This window comes from Apostichopus japonicus, chromosome 14 (assembly GCF_037975245.1).
Source record: "Apostichopus japonicus isolate 1M-3 chromosome 14, ASM3797524v1, whole genome shotgun sequence".
Classification (NCBI taxonomy): domain Eukaryota; kingdom Metazoa; phylum Echinodermata; class Holothuroidea; order Aspidochirotida; family Stichopodidae; genus Apostichopus; species Apostichopus japonicus.
In genome coordinates, this window is record NC_092574.1 from 14075395 (window position 1) to 14086239 (window position 10845).

Below are 10845 nucleotides of genomic sequence, written 5' to 3' on the forward strand. Positions count from 1 at the left end.
AGCACTCTTTGGACCGGGCAAGACGCATGATGGTACACTTCTACATTGTCATTAGAGTTCATATTACCCATTTGTTAGGTGTTCTAAGGCGTGCTGCATGGATTAGGACCCAAGCTTTTTCGTGGTCCTGTTACACTCATTAAAGAAGTAATGATTTAATGGTCATTTAAATTGGTCAAGCACTCTTTGGACCGGGCAAGACGCATGATGGTACTCTTCTACAATGTCTTTAGAGTTCATGTTAACCATCGGTTTGGTGATCCAAGGCGTGCTGCATGGATAAGGGCCCAAAGCTTTTTCGTGGTCCCGTTACACTCATTAGAGAAGTAATGATTTAGTGGTCATTTAAATTGGTCAAGCACTCTTTGGACAGGGCATGACCCATTATGGTACCCTTCTACAATGTCTTTAGAGTTCCTATGACCCATTGGTTGGGTGGTCGAAGGCGTGCTGGTTTTGATTAGGGCCCAAATGTTTTTATTTCAGTTCCCGTTACATTCATTTAAAAAGTTGTTAATTTATTGGTCATTTTAATTGGTCAAGCACTCTTTGAACCGGGCAAGACGCATTATAGTATCCTTCTACAATGTGTTAAGAATTCATATGACCCATTGGTTAGGTGGTCCAAGGCGTGCTAGTCTTGATTAGGGCCTAAAGTGATTTTTTTCAGGTTCCGGTACATTGATTTAAAAACTGATGAAGTAGTGGTCATTTTAGTTGGTCAAGAACTATTTGGACCGGGCAAGATGCATTATAGTACCCTTCTACATAGTCATTAGAGTTCATATCACTAAACCTCTTTCCACGACCAAATGTTGAACATCTTGTAAGCAAGCTTTTGTCTTGCCAGAGGTGTTACGTCGATACCATTGTCGAATACGTAACTGAATAGGTAGCAGTTACTCATTCGCGAATATCGAATGAGGAACGTGGAATAAGTATCTAACTTCACACCGGTCAAAGTTATAAGCTAAGGAGCGCGAATTATGATCGGTATTATAAAGCTCACAAAAGGTTGCACTAGCAGTTCGCTTCCTGGCAGCCGTTAGCTAACAATTCATACGTAATTGTTATTTGTAGCCTATTCTGTACGGGTAGTAACTGCCAAAGAATTTGAATGGCGAAGGTTGTTCATTAGTTTTGTGGAGCAAGTTAGTACTTCACATTGTTTGAGTCAGCGAGCGTGAGAAATTAGGCTAGCCTATCATATAATAGTTTCGCTTAGGCCTAACGATAGGCTAGCTCACGTAGGCACTGGCGTCTATAGTAAGTTGGAATGCTAACCTAGGCCTAATATGATATTCACTAGACAATTCACGTAAGTAAAGTAAGTCACTTTATATCTTCCGACATAATACTAGACCTTGCTGGTTGGGCCTAATTACTTTCTGGTTAAGGCTAGTACAGTTAGGGTAGGCCTAACTTAATTAATTGTCTTTAAATTCCTACCAGAGTAGCCTACCATAGCCTAGGCTATGCCATCTAGCACTTAACAGTAACACATTCTCAAGACACTAACTCGCAACCGGACAAATTAGCTTAGGATGAAAGCTCTCTCTCATTGCTTTTTTTTTTCCATCATGACAGGCCGGCTCCTGTTAGATATTTAATTATTTTTATAGGGTTGAAACAAACGTTTTTCTGGGGAGGAAAGAAAGACGGCTTGGCTGTGGAAAGAATTCATTTAGGCTAGCCTAGGCCTAGGTAGCCTAGTGAAGCAACTGTACGTAGTAAATGTATCTTGTGATTTAAGAGAGTTTGGTGAAAGAAAGGAACATATTTCACAGAGACACTTGTAGTAATTGAAGAAACTGGTATTGGTAAATGGGAAAACAACAATTTTAGGGGAGGAACCAAGGAAGGCATATACCTATACTATAGGCTAAAGTTTCTATGTTATTTCATTCCCACAATGAATGCCATACAACCCATAACCACTATGGATTCCATGCATGTTAATTACCAGTAAATCAACAGTTGATTGTTGCCAAGATCAGTGCTTAATGTAGGAGACATGGTGCCTTAGCCTGTTGGAACCAGTCTGTATTTGGTGTGTTCTTGTTTCTGTGCTAAATGTACAACACACCGTGCCTTGGCCCGTTGGAACCAGTCGGTATTTGATGTGGTTTTTTTTTGTGCTAAATTACTATTCTTACAGAAAGGCTGAACAAGTTCCATGATATAGTTTGTACAGAGTTACACATTCCACTCATTCCAAGCAACCATGACAACATCAAAATGAAGCTAATTGGTGTCTTAGTTAAGTGGCATGAGATGCTAATTAATGTAGTCTGTTTATGTGCTAAATTATTAAGACATTGTACCTTAGTTTATTGGTATTAGTTTTTAATTAGTGTTGTCTGTTTTGTGCCAAATGTAGGAGACATTGTGCCATAGCCTGTTTGAACCAGTCGGTTTTTGGTGTTGCCTGTTTTTGTGCTAAATGTATAAGACCTCAGCCTTAGCCTATTGGAGCCAGTCGGTAATTGGTGTGGTGTGTTTGTATTAAATTGATAAGTTCTGCCTTAGTTTATTGATATGAGTTGCTAATTAGTGTGGTCTGTTTTGTGCTAAATTAATGAAACCCGTTGCCTTAGTTTGTTGTAATGAATTTGTAATAAGTATTTTGGTTGTGTTAAAGTAATAAGACATTGTACCTAGTTTGATGGAACGAGTTGGTATTTAGTGAGGTCTTTTATGAGAGTTGTTCAAACCAGTGTCCAATAACTTTGATCTGACCATATAATTCCATTTCTTTCACAAATTGCCCTTCTAGAAGAGTACACATCTTTTGTCTCACGGCTGACAGTTTGGTTGTTAACAGGGTTTGACTTTTTTACTTTTGCTGTTACTTTGAAGAAAAGTGACCAATTTGTTATGTATTCCTCTCCTTTCATCAGAGATCTGTGGCCTATGTTGCTCAACAAGCTTGGATCCAAAATGATATCGTGAGAGAAAACGTTCTGTTTGGTAAAGATCTCAACTCCACCAAATACGAGAAGATCCTTCAAGCCTGTCCTCTACAGAGAGATCTGGAATTGTTATCTGGAGGTTATTTAACAGAAATTGGAGAAAAATTAAGTGTCAAGGGAAACATCATTGTGAGCCAGAATCATTAACATCAGTCTTGTTCTCTCAACAGTTGATTGTTGTCAAGATCAGTGCTAAATGTAGGAGACGCGGTGCCTTAGCCTGTTGGAAGCATTCGGTATTTGGTGTGGTGTGTTTTTGTGCTAAACCTACGAGACACTGTGCCTTAGCCTGTTGGTACAGTACTAGTCGGTATTTGGTGTGGTCTGTTTCGTGATATATTAAAGAGACATTGTGCCTTAGTTTGGTGTAATGAGTACAGTAGCTAATTAGTGTGGTCTGTTTGTGCTTAATTGAAGAGGAGTGCTGTGATAATTTGTTGGTAATTAGTGTGGTGTGTTTGTATTAAATTTATAAGTTTTGCCTTAGTTTATTGATATGAGTTGCTAACTAGTGTGGTCTGTTTTGTGCTAAATTAATGAGACCTGGTGCCTTAGTTTGTTGGAATCATTGTGTAGTTAGTAATTTGGTTGTCTTAAATTGATGATTGTTGCCTTAGATTGTTGGAAAGAGTTGCCAATTAGTGTGGTCTGGGTTGTGGTAAATTAAAAAGACAGTTGATTGTTGTCAAGATCAGAAAACTCAAAGATGAGCTGATTTGATGAAAAAACACCAGCTAAGCTGGAAACTTTGGAAAGCTGCAATATACAGTCAAGGTTAGTCATAAGAAAGAAAAGTTCCTAAAAATATAATATATATTTACTTATGTTTCCATCAGTAAAGTTTCAATCACAGCCTAAACTTTGTTGGAATTAGTTGCTTATTAGTGTTTAATGTTTTGTGCTAAATGTACGAGACTTATTTTGAAGACAATTGGCTAATTTCTTTTGCATTCCTCTCCTTTCATTAGGGATCTGAGGATTATGTTGGTCAACAGTTAGCTTTTCGACAAAGCGCCACCCCATCATCCTTCACTCTATTACCCGCCATTTACAAAACGTACGCCTCCTTGGATACCAACACAACGCTACCGAGTACACTTTCGATTCATAGTGTGTCTCTTCACAAGGAGTTCCTATTCTTTCCGTCTGCCGTCTTAGGCTGGAGACTAATTCTTTCTGGTAAGTGAAGTCTATGATCAATTTCATTGTATAGAAACCATTTAAAACCCGTAGGGAGGGGCTATTTTGCCAATATGACAACCCCTTACCCACCTATAACCGCCCCCCTAGTCGAAAACCTAAACCTCTCTGATTTTGGCATAGACATTAATGACTGAATCCCTGTACAAAAATAACAGAAAAAGACAAAGTCAAAACTCCCTTGAAATAAACCCATCTCCTAACTCCAAACCAACCACCAAAAAGTCCGCTCAAACAATCATTGTATCAGGAATCTTACCAGAACTATCAAAAAACCCAATAACACTTGCTAAACTAATCAATGAAGAAAAACCAAATGCTATGATCTCAAATGTAGAGCGTCTTCGTAGTAACAACATCCTAATCACCCCCATGACCCTAAATCTGCAAATATCCTCCTGAAACCATGGACTAAACTAGGCAACCCCAAACCAAGAATCCCCCAAAAAGTAAGACAAAGAAACTTCTCCATAGTACCCTGTGGCATAAACCCTGAAATTCAAATCAAAGATATTGCACAAGAACTCCAAGACCAAGAATACACCCCCAATACAACTTAAAGACTCATTAGTCATGCCACAAACAATCCAACTTGGAAAGTAAAAATAATGTTTGAAGAACAAGAACCTCAACAATCCCTAATCAAACAAGGTTTCTACTTAGGATACTATAAACACAAAATAGAAGAATACCACGAACCCCCCCCCCCCCAAATCACTCAATGTTTCAAATGTCAACTTTTTGGACACACCCACCATACTTGCAAAAATTAAACCAGATGTCTCAGATGTGGCAAAAACCACAGAGTTGAAGACTGTCCCAAACCAAAAGAAAACACAATGTGCCAATTGCTCAGGGACTCATGCCGCCCTTTACAAAGGATGCCCAAAATTTAAAGAAGCTAAAACTGAAGCTAATAACAAACAACAACAACAACAAAAACCCTAAGCGAATGTAACCAAATCTACCCCTAAAATTGAAATAAGAAATAAAATCGCCACTGAAGAAAAACTTAATATCGCAACCTTTGTAATTGAATTAGTACAATACACCTTCCAAAAAGCTGACATTAATATTAAATCCGACGACCTTGCCAGTTATGCCACCACGTTAACACTAAAACACCTAAACTTAAATATCCCCAAAACTGTAATTATGGAACATCTCCACCAACCTTCAATATTTAGCCCTCCTCAATCACCTACATGACAAGCACACTCCCTCCTTCGGTCAAGTTCCTCCACCTAAACATCAACAGTATCCTTCCAAAATTAAGCCTCCTACTTAGTATATTCACCAACCACTCCCCGGATATCAATTCGTTAAACGAAACTAAACTAAATACAGATTCCCACCTTAGCATCCCTGGTTACCAAACTTTCAGACACGATATCTCTCGCTCTATGGGAGGAGTACTTATTGCTGAAAAAAACGACCTCAAAGCCACCCTCCCCAAACCCAACCCAAACAAACAATTGAAATTGTACTCAAAAGAGACAATAAACCTCTCCACATTATTAGCTATTTTAGTCCCCAAATGAGCCCATATCCACAATAAAAAAGTTCTAATAAAAATACAATACTACTAGGAGATCTAAATGCCCACCACATCATTTTTGGTAGCACCAAATATCTGAAAAAGGCATATACCTCTTAGAAATATGTGATAAACACAACTTAACAATAATTTAACCAAAATACCAAAACTAGGATAAACCCAATAAACAATAATACTGAACTACTTGACTACGCCATAACCTCAAATCACCTTGCAACTAAAACTCATTCTATTCAAATCCTAGAAGATGACCTAATCAGTGACCATTTTCCACTCCTTTTTGAGCTAGACATAAACCTCGTCGCATCCAAAATATGCTACAAAAACCAACAATCAAAACCTATTCCACTTCGTGCAGGTACTCCACAGGGCACTGTTCTCAGCCCCCTCCCCTACACCCTATTTGTTAATGATTTGAACATCCCCCCTATCTAAATGCAACTATAGTCAGTACACTGACTACATAGCCATTTGGAGCACCAGTAAAAATATCTTTATGACGGAACTAAATATTAAAACACCAATTACACATCTCGAAAATTGGTGCTCGATGTGGAGAACAAAAAATAAATCCCTCAAAATCTAACTTAGCCAATTTCTCCATAATAAACTCAAAATACCAACACCATATTTCCAAAATAAATCTTTCAACACCTCAATCACTGCTACTCCTAATGCAACCTTCCTCGGTACCACTTTCGATAGCAAATTATTGTTTAATTCCACATTGTAACAGAACTGCAGGACGCTGCTGGTCCTAACTTAAATCCATTCAAATCCTCTCACACAAATATAACTTCCCTCCGAAAACCATTATCCAAATCTATAAATCCAAAGTAAAACCGATTCTCAGTTATGGGAGCATCTCCCTGCTTACCATCTCTAATCCCAATAAACAAATTTTAAACAGAATCCACACCACAGCTTATCGACTCGCACTCAAAATCCCTACCTATATTGCTACTTTGTACGTTCTCCGTGCAGGAAACACAAAATCTACTTTCACCTGACTTGAAGAAATCAACACCAAGTTATACAAAAACAACCTCGAGAACGACCCTTTGATTGAAGACCTCCCCCTGAAATACAAAGTCGCAACAACTCACTACTCAAAAACCAAACCCTTTCTGTATTCACAATTGTTACTACTTTAAGTCTCATTCCATTAAGAAAATCCTTTCCTAAATGGGTCTAGGCCCCGACTCCAAGTATACTATATATACAGAACAAAACAAACAACTCCAACAATGACCGATTGATTAAAACATAAAGTAGCAACCACTCCCTTACCAAACAATAGAAACCACAACCACTCCTGGTTCGCGGCAATTTCAGTAGGACCAGGAGCTATTTTCTCACTACCAGGAGCTAAAAAGGAGAAACAAAATTCAAGTACGGCATGTACGTACGTATCAGTACAGGTGTTGTGCGATATATAAACCATGTGCACCAGTGCTATTGTGCATGCACTCGATCGATCAGTGATTTATCAAATCGCTAGCAGTTACTATATAGCACTAGCATGCAATGTAGTTTCTGGCTTCTGTGCAGCGCATGATAAGGCTGATATTTACAGGAGTATGCGGGCGCTTATTTGCCGACAAAGTAGCGCCCGTGCGTATTGTATTTTCATGTCCAGGGGCGCTATTTTAGTGCTTGCGGGCGCGAATAGCGCCTGGGCGCCCGCTTAATTCAACCCTTGCCTCTCCTTTAGAAATCCCTCCCTAATTGGCTCTTCGACCCCTACCTCGGGTATGATTATGGCTATCCTGTCCATTGTAAATATATAAGACTTCATTTACCAGCAATTCCCTGACTGAACATAGACAACTTTTCCAAGAAAGAAAAAATGTCTATTCTATAAAAACAAACTTATTATCCCCCTGTAGGACCTCTCGCCAGGTCGACCAGGGGTTAAACTCCTTTTGATTCGATATCAACAACAACAAAAACAAAACTTTTACTCGAATTAAAAAAAAAGGTAACTAATTCATTTATTTCATTTCATTTATTTATTTTTGTTCTTCTTAACATAAGTATGACGTATGACATAGAAGGAGATAAGAAACAAAACTTGTGAAAGGAAGTGTACTAAAAAACCCTATAGGGCTTGTTGGGTAGTGACACTCCCTTAAAAAACTTAATGTGGAAGATATCATGATTAGATTTTGGTTTCATTTAATCGATAGGTGGAGGTAGAGGAATTGGACACTCTTGCACAAGATATCAATGGCTTGAAGTACTCTGCTCAGGTGGCCTCCATTCTAGGTATGTACTTATAATAATATAATAATAATCATAATAAAAATAATAATAAATTTACTGTGTTTGGAAATAAACTTTTTGCTGCTTTGGATGAAGATTAAGGATTCTTGTTTTTCAAAAGGCAAAATGCAAGATGGACTATATATGAAAGGAGGAATACCAAAAAATTAAGAAAAGAAATAGGGTTGGGGGAGGGGGAATCAGGCAGAGACCATCATGCTACTACCCTGTTACTTTTGTGTAGGACCCTGGTTAGTTTAAAAGGAAGAAATTCCTTTAGTACCCTTGAGTTTCTGAAAGGTTTCTTCTTTGGGATAACGGTGGAGAGACATATCGATGTTCTCTTTTGGGTCTGATCGTCAGGAAAATGCAGATTAAACTGCCGAGTCCATTTGGAACCTGGGAATTGAACCCTGCTACTGGAACAAATGTTTTCCATCAGAGCATAGACAATGATTCAGAGAAACATGGCATTTATATTAATAATCTGTTGTTTTCTTTCCCAAATTTTTCTCTTTGGTTAAACAATGAGTGAAAAGAATTCAGTTGGAAGCAGCACCGCCCTTTTTTTGGGGGAGGGGGGGGGTGGAGAGACCTATAAGCCCTTAGGGTGTGAAAATATTACAATAGGAGTATTGTAGTGGACAGGACAGACAACAGTTATTTTTGCTCGTAGCTGAATGTATGATGTCCAGGTATCACAAGGAAGTATCAAAAGCCCTATCAAAAATGCCGTTTTTTTGTACTATCGAAATTTGTCAGAATAAAGAAATTGAAAGCCAAAATAAAAAGAGTTTATCTGGCCTTGTAGACTGCGATTGAACCAGTCTCTGTCTTCTCCAAATAATAGGAAGTGGGTATCCATTTCTGTTTGTGACAGCAACAACAAAATATGACTGCAAAATATCAAGTTTTGTAAACTTTCTCTATTCAGGGATTCAAATCTCAAATTCCACTTCAATACACCCCCCTACTTATGAACTGTCAGGTAGCTCAAGCTGACAAACTACAAAGATGAGAATAGGCCTTGTGTGGTTCCTAATTGAATGACATTTCTCACAATTAATTGAATTGACTTCCCCCACCCTCCGACTACTCTCACCCAATGAAAATACCCTCCACCCAAGAATACTTTAAAAAAATGGCCATGGTTTACCAAGAACCTCTTTGCGTTAATTTTCAGATTCCAGTGAACCTTCCATCAGCAAAGGAATGACTCGGTCTGAAGGACAATCAACCGCTGGTGGAAAGGCTGGACCGGTACAACGCCAACCAGCCGGACCTTGCCGCCAAGCCCAACTTCACGGCATTCCCACCGGACTTAAAGCTGTCACCGTGCAAACCGCTCTTCTTTGACTTAGTGCTGAACCATATAGAGTTTCCCTCCTTGGACGAGAAACTGAAACAGAATAAATCGGCCGCGCAGGGGGGTTTGGGTGGGTTCCTGCATGGATGGTGGAGTGGGGGTGAAAAGTAACTCTAGATTTGCCAAGATGTCGGAAAAACGATCGAAAGATCGCGTCTCTCTGGGATCAAATGCGATCCCCAGTGGGAATGTCAGCAGGCGAATAGGAGTGATATCTTTTACCAACCATGTTATTTTTCTTTTTTTCTCTCTTCTTTGGTCTTGGTTGTTACAGTATGTATGTGTTGGCATTATACAGTTACATGATTATATCTGCATGTATTGCATGTCGTGGTTCCGGGTACATTCAGGTGAGGCACCCACAGATTGATATATCACATTTCATAAACATCCATCATAAGACCACAGGAATGACACACGTCAGGTCAAATGGGTTAGTCCAGGTTATTTGGAACTTCAAATCGGTGTAACTCCTTTACCCTTAATCTGCGTCCGTGAGGTCTTTTGTATACATAAGCCGGTAGTATTTGGGAGGGCTCTCACTCTTCTCCTGCATGTGCTGTTATCATCTTTTATTTAAGTTTTATTTGATTTGATTTGTGTTTTTTTAGTAGAGAAAACTACACCTTGTTGCAATGCAAACACAAAGATGGGGGAAGGCCAAAAAGAATAACACTCACTTTTTTAACGTGGCTTGGCAAAAAAAAAAATTGAAGAATATTCAAAATGGGAATTGGAATTCTACATATTTTGGATTTGGTGTTTGTGTGTTGATCTCGTTTAGAGAAAAAGAAGAAACAAACAGCATCTTTATATGATGGGGCTTTAAAGTTTTAAAAATGGGTTTCGGTTGTTGATTTCTTGGTCTACAAACATTGTGGTGCTAGACTGACTGACACTTTATGGGGATGTTAAGGTGACTGAATTTGATATTGGCAGGAGTTATGGATGGTAGTTGGAAGGACCTGGGGTGGGGGGGGGGGGTGGTGAGGCGAAGGATCGAGAAGAAGAAATGAAAGTGAAGAGGGAGAATCTTTGAATTGAATTTTCAGTTTGCAGTAGCACAGGTTTACTGATAAGGCTTTATTTACTTTCAATAATGCACTCTTCGTGTATATAATTTGGGGTGTGGTAGTCGGAGCGGGGAGGGGGGGGGGGGTGATTGAGATGGCAATGAAAGGGAGCAACCTTTTCACATTTATTTTGTTTGTGCTATGGTAGTATCGTTTCCTTTTTCAAACTGGAGGGCAAAAATGTAAAAGTTAAGAGTTATCTAAAACTAATTCAAAATCAGATTTAGTTAATTAATGAAAGTTAAAGAAAATGATATTGATGGTAGCAGGGGTGCCATGGTATTATTGTAAACTGAATCATCGATCATCCATGGAAGGCCACCTCCTTTTTATTGGGAACCTATTGTCAAGCAAACCTATGGATTCAAGCCCTGTCTGGCTGAAGTAAGATGGGGTTATTATTTTTATCTA

At 38.9% G+C, this 10845-nt stretch overlaps 1 long non-coding RNA gene across 1 annotated transcript; it reads left to right on the plus strand.

Moving 5' to 3' along the window:
- The first annotated feature begins 4017 nt into the window (after positions 1-4017).
- Positions 4018-10090, plus strand: LOC139979842 (uncharacterized). Its single transcript, XR_011797353.1, has 3 exons — positions 4018-4151; positions 7920-7998; positions 9179-10090. It is a non-coding gene; the product is annotated as an uncharacterized lncRNA (long non-coding RNA).
- Positions 10091-10845: the final 755 nt, after the last annotated feature.